Source organism: Colius striatus, chromosome Z (genome assembly GCF_028858725.1).
Source record: "Colius striatus isolate bColStr4 chromosome Z, bColStr4.1.hap1, whole genome shotgun sequence".
In the NCBI taxonomy this organism is placed as follows: domain Eukaryota; kingdom Metazoa; phylum Chordata; class Aves; order Coliiformes; family Coliidae; genus Colius; species Colius striatus.
This window is the reverse complement of record NC_084790.1, coordinates 67,614,708-67,620,634: the sequence shown is the minus strand read 5'-3', so window position 1 is coordinate 67,620,634 and position 5,927 is coordinate 67,614,708. Positions and strand designations below refer to the sequence as shown.

Sequence of the window (5,927 nt, the reverse complement as noted above, 5' to 3'; positions counted from 1 at the left end):
GGGAAGAAAAAAATCCAACCCAAATATGGGAAAGCCTCCAAGTAGTTCTTGTAATTAGAGACAAATTCAGTATCATTTTCCAAATCAAAGAAATAATTACCTTCATTGTTTCATTTGGAATGCTGAAAAAAACCCAAAGCAGCCTTTTTTTCGCCAAGCTCCTTGGGTGTGCTGGAAAATGTGCAATACCTACCTAGCTAGACTGTCTGGAACTACATCTAAACCACAGCTGAGTCACCTGCCAATTACAGAGGAGGAATGGCAACCTTTCACAGCAGTAATGTTCTACAGGTCAGGTGCAAGCAGAGTAGCCAGATCTACCTTGCCATTCCATTTATCCTGCCTGTATCTCTTCCTCACCCTTTCCTGCACTGTTACAACACACTGTACAGTTTTTGGTCTTTGGAAGAAGGTAAAGTCTAGCAGAAGTGGTGGTGTCTCTAGTGAAAACACGGTGTTACTCCCTCCCTCTCACTGCTCTTGACACCTACACCACAACTAACAAGCATGCCTGGTTTCCCTGCTTGAATTACCTGATACCATGTGACCTGAACTGCCATGCAGCTATATAGTTGTTTTAAGGAAGAGTTTACATCAGGGTACCTGAAATTTGTGTTACATTGCATTTATTTTTATTTTACATATGCATGGTAGACTAAGCATACACTGAGGAAGGATTTATGGTTTTGTTGGTATCTGTCAACAGAGTTATGTTATCATGGAAACAGAACAGAGAAGAGACCACTAGTCTCATGAAGCGGTGGTGCAACTGTGTTGATCAGCCCTTGTTATTCCTACAAGTCCTCAGTTGGAGCAGCATGGATGGCTGCAGCAGCAAGAGCTGCTGGCCCACAGAAGGACATCCTACTCAAGTTCCACTAGTTAATATTAACATTTTGGTTAAGATAAAAGAATGTTTTCAAGGGAGTCTCAGAGTCACTGCACGTGCACAAGAAACCAGAAGACACCCCCTAGCAGTACAAGAACTGTACTGTCATTGCTAATAGACATCTAGCACAAAACCAAATCAGAGCCAGTCCAAAATAAAAGTCTTGAAACCCACCTGTTGTGAACTTTGGCTCTCCAGTACTGCTCCTACTGTGCTCCAGAAGTTGTTGATGTGAAATTGTCATAAATCCAAACAACACTAGATGACAGATTGTATGGAAACTTCATTAACACAATTGTTTCGACCTTAACTTTTACCTGTGGAGGTGCATCTACCTGGTACAGGTACTGGGTGAGAAGTAAAACAGATTGGAGTAGGAGCAACATGGTAAACAAAGGCTGCTACACTCATGCCCTTGAGTGATCAGACACCACATCCAGTAGGTGAGAGCAGGTGCAAAAAATGAGGCTGGAACATGGATCAAACCAAAGCAGTGGCATATTCTTATCTACTTATTAGCTATGCAGAGGTCAGGTTCACTGATGTACTTTAGTTACTTGCTGAATGTGTGACTTTCTGCACTTCCGTCCATCATAGTGTCAGAGTTCACATTGTATCTGCACTAGATATTACTATATTCAAATACTTCACGTTTTCTGATGGAAAGTTCTCAAGTGGTTTCCTTGTCTAAATGCGCTTGTTATGTGGCAGGCATGCTCAGCTCCTAGCACTTCAGACTTTTGCTCTGCAAGGCTTTACTTAGCCCTTTGGCTCTGAATTCACTTACAGACTGCACTCAGTAACCGCTTAAAGCTAGTAATTGGACAGTAGAACAAGATTGACTGCTGGAGCTACTGTTGCATTGATAAGAAATAGGAAAACACTTTGTAGCAAATTCCACCTCCTTCCTTCAGATAATCATTTCCCATGTACCCCAGGGCTGCCAACAGACTTCTGCTGTTTGCTTAGGCAAAATGTGCCCAGCAGCCAATTAGCAACTTTTCCCTTCCAGGAATAAAATTGTTTTTCTTTTAGCAAAGGATTTGTTAGGCCACAGTTCTGCCTTCCCGAGGAGGAGAGGATATGATTGCATATGTATTCTCTTCCCAAAAGCACAGAAAAGAGAACATCCTCATTCACCAGCAATGACTTGAAAGCATCAAATGTTTTCCTAAGCTAGCATTTCCTTTTTGTTAAGACATTCCAGTTGTGTTAGAAAATGCTCTGTGTAATCTATGGCTTAAAAATGTGGAGCCTTGGCTTTGAAATGAAGAGCTTGTTGTTACAGTTCTATTGTTAATCAGAAAGGCAGTATTAGAGAGATAATGTTGTGTATTTTGGCTTTGTTAATAAATCAAAACCCTGCCTTTGAAAGCTGTGTGGTGATAAAAAGTACACAAAAGCTTGAAATGCAAATACATTAATGCTATATTGCTCAAAGTACTCCCATCTTTCACAGACATGGGTTGTCTTATATATCAAGGTCCTTGTTGCTTCAGCATGAGTAGAATATATTATGGTAAAAAAAAAAAAAGTGCTATTTTTACTCAGTAGTTTAGTCTGAAATTTCATCAGCTTAGTCTTGTGGAGATTTATATATTCATCAAAGGATTATAAACATTTGAGTACAAAACCACACTTTGACAATAAACAAACCAAACAGCTAATGAACCTTCTTTCATAACCAAAACAAACAAGCAAACAAACAAAACTTTACAGAAAGCCAAATTTAAGGATTGTGAAGTGACCTGGAAAGAAATGGTAAACACAGAGTGGTTAAGCCTGTAAATTATTTTATTTTCTTATTTTATACTTAATGTTGTTTGAAATACAGTACTATGTAGGTGTGATTTTCACCTAGAGTTAGGAATGTGCTCTCATGCTACTGTTTTTTATGTCCAAATTTTGGCCTTGGCTAACGCATCTGTTTCATATGGTGGAAAATTGGAATCAAATTGACTTAGTTTAAATTAGTTCATTATATGCTAAGTAGTGGTTTGGAGCTGTGGGTGTCATTATTGAAATGTTTTTCTTGTCTATAGAAAAGTAGGAAATTACTTAAAGTAAAAGTGGAAAAATATTAACAAATGCCAACAGCACTTGAAAAGAATGAGTCAAGGTGTTGGGTCCTCACGACATCAGTCATGTCAGATTATTAACTGTCTTTCCTGAGGTGCACCTGTAATGGAGGGGGTTTGATGAGAAATGTATTTTAAAAATATGTGAATGATAAATTAGAATAGACGTTGTAAACACAAAATTTGGAAACGCGGTTAGCCCCACAGTAAATTGCAAGTGAAGCCTGCTGATTTGTTGGGACTCGGGAAGAAACTCAAGTAAAAGGGATATTCCTGAAGAAAATACTTACTGAATTGACATTTTGGTAGTTCTTCTAACCATGACTTGCTGTTCAATGTGATGTATGGCTTTAATGAAAATCTGCTCATACAAAAAGTGTACTGCAGTGGTTTGACATGGAGTTAAGGGTGGGGTTTTTTTGTATTTTGCTTTTAGAACACACTGGCTAGGAGGTAGAGGAGAAGGGGTGACTGTGGTTCCTGAAGGGAGGCTGAGATCTCTGGCTGTGAGCAATCCCACAACATGAACACCAAGTCTCCGATCTCTGACCACATCCATCAGGACATTGTCAGAACTGACAAGTCACCCTGAGCACATGAGCCAGCTGGCTGGCTATCTGAGAGCTGTGCTGAAAAACATGTATTCTTTCAGTGCTGAAGGGGGAAAAAAATTAGATTGAGGAATCAATTTTTTTTAATTTTTTCACCTTAAAACATTTCCATTTTGGCCAATAACTGTCATCCACAGAAAATACGGCTTATCCTGAGTAGTGACACTTTGTCAAGGCCATTGTTTTTCAGAAGAGACAACAAAACAAACACTTGTTTGCTTTTGGGCTACCACCACACAGAACAAAGCTGGTATCAGTTTCTTCTCCCTCTCAAAGCTGTTACCTCATCATACACAAGCTCTCAACATAAACAAGTATTTATACCTTGGACAGACCAGCCAGGGCTTTCAGCACCTCTGTGAACACTCTGTTTGCTGACCAATGCTCTGCAGCAAAATCCCTGAAGTCTTTAGGTGCAGCTTTGTTCCCTCCCCTACTTTAGTCCAGTAAACACTCCTGGCTGCCAAAAAAAGTCCAACAAGATGTTGGGCAACAACAGAAAGGATCCTGATGGCAGAGGATATTGCTTTGCCACCTAATAAAACTTTGTAGGGCTGTGTGCAAAGCTATTCTCTGAAACCTGAAAGGTGTGCAATGTATTTGGAAAGCACACAGAAGAGGGAAAGCAAAATGGTTAGGTTGGCAGACCAGCAGGCTTAGCAGAAGGAATTAGAAGGACTAGGACTCTATAGTGCAGAGAGGAGAAGGGTGAGCAATAATACAACATGTGTACAAAATCATAAAGGTGGTGGGTAATTTGGATGTGGGCATGCTGTTCAGTGTATCTTATATCACTAGAGCTAGTGGGACGCTCAGTAAAACTTATAGACCGTTGATAAAAGGATGTTCATTTATAGCATACACAAAGAGTTTCTGGAACATATTGCTAGGGGAGAGTGAGAAGTCAGGCAGTACCATCAGATTCTCAAAAAACAGGATTAGTCAAGTCCCGTGCAATATCTGTAACAATGGGCACTAAGAGAATGAGGCAGAGATGCAGCTAGTCTCAACCCTTGGTGATGCTGAGTAAGAGGAAGAGGAGTGGCTCAAAAGTGTCTGGGCTCATGTGCTCTGTGCCTAAATAGCACCGCCCCTTCTGAGCAGACAGGCCAACCTCTTGAAAAAGGTCCTGAAACTAGAGGCAGGTTGCTGACATTTCATAGAATCCTTTAAACATTCTATCTGCAACCCAGTCTGCAATATCAGGGCATAAATGGAAACAAATTCTTTTCCTGGTCCAAACTGTGACAAATATTCTTGTTAAACAGTGTCTCTGGAGGAAGACTGTTGTTCTGCTCCTCTGGTGACATGGTTTTGTCAAGCTGTAGAAGAGCCACTAATGCTGATACAGTTTCATCATTGTCATTATATCACCACATAATTCTTAATAGTGAAATACAACAAACTCAGATAATTTATTTTTCCATCTTGGTTATTTGATTTGTTTTTTCTGATTTTAGAAAACAGCCTTGTAACCCTTGAACTTCTCACTCATCGCAAAAAAAAAGGAAAGAAAAAGCTTGGTAATGGTTCTCATGCCCCGTGTATGTGGTAGTCTTCAACCTTATGATGGACTGAGGATTCAGAAAAAAAATACACAAATAAGATATGAACGCTGCTTTTCATAACATGTGTGCATCTTGACATAGCTTGAGTTGAAATTTAAGTAGTACAGAATCATAGAATCTTAAGAATTGGAAGGGACCTTGAAAGATCATCTAGTCCAATCCCCCTGCCAGAGCAGGACCACCTAGAGCAGGTCACACATGAACTCATCCAGGTCGGTTTTGAATGTACCCAGAGAAGGAGACTCAACAACCCATCTGGACAGCCTGTTCCAGTGCTCCATCACCCTCACAGTGAAGAAATTCTTCCTCATATTTCTTTGGAACCCCTTACGTTCCAGCTTGTACCCATTGTCTCATGTCCTGTCCTTAGACATCACTGAGAACAGCCTGGCTCCATCCTCCTGACACCTGCCCTTTATGTATTTGTAAACATTAATAAGGTAAGGAAAAAAAAATTATCAGGGGCTATGCTAATCTTCTCTGTATTGTTTCAATTGTGGAACATGCACTGTCAAAGCAAGCATCAGTACAACTACCATCAGTAGGATTGTGATATGAAAAGAAAAATAGGTGGAGATAAGTTAAAAAATTGCTGTTCACTCAGCTTTGACTAGGCAGAGTTATGACTGACATTCTCATGATGGGTAGGAGGTGTCTATTAAGTGGAGAACAGGCTTTGACTGTAGAAAACCGATTTGTAATCGCCCCTTTTCATTGGATCCCTGATTCTTGGACTGATGGACATACATGTAATAAGAGGTCTGAGGTCACTTGTGTCCGT

The 5,927-nt window shown here is 40.2% G+C and overlaps 1 pseudogene; it reads right to left on the bottom strand.

The window, feature by feature from the left end:
- Positions 1-5,573: 5,573 nt before the first annotated feature.
- LOC133628975 (U6 spliceosomal RNA) lies at positions 5,574-5,668 on the bottom strand (annotated as a pseudogene).
- Between the last annotated feature and the right edge of the window lie 259 nt (positions 5,669-5,927).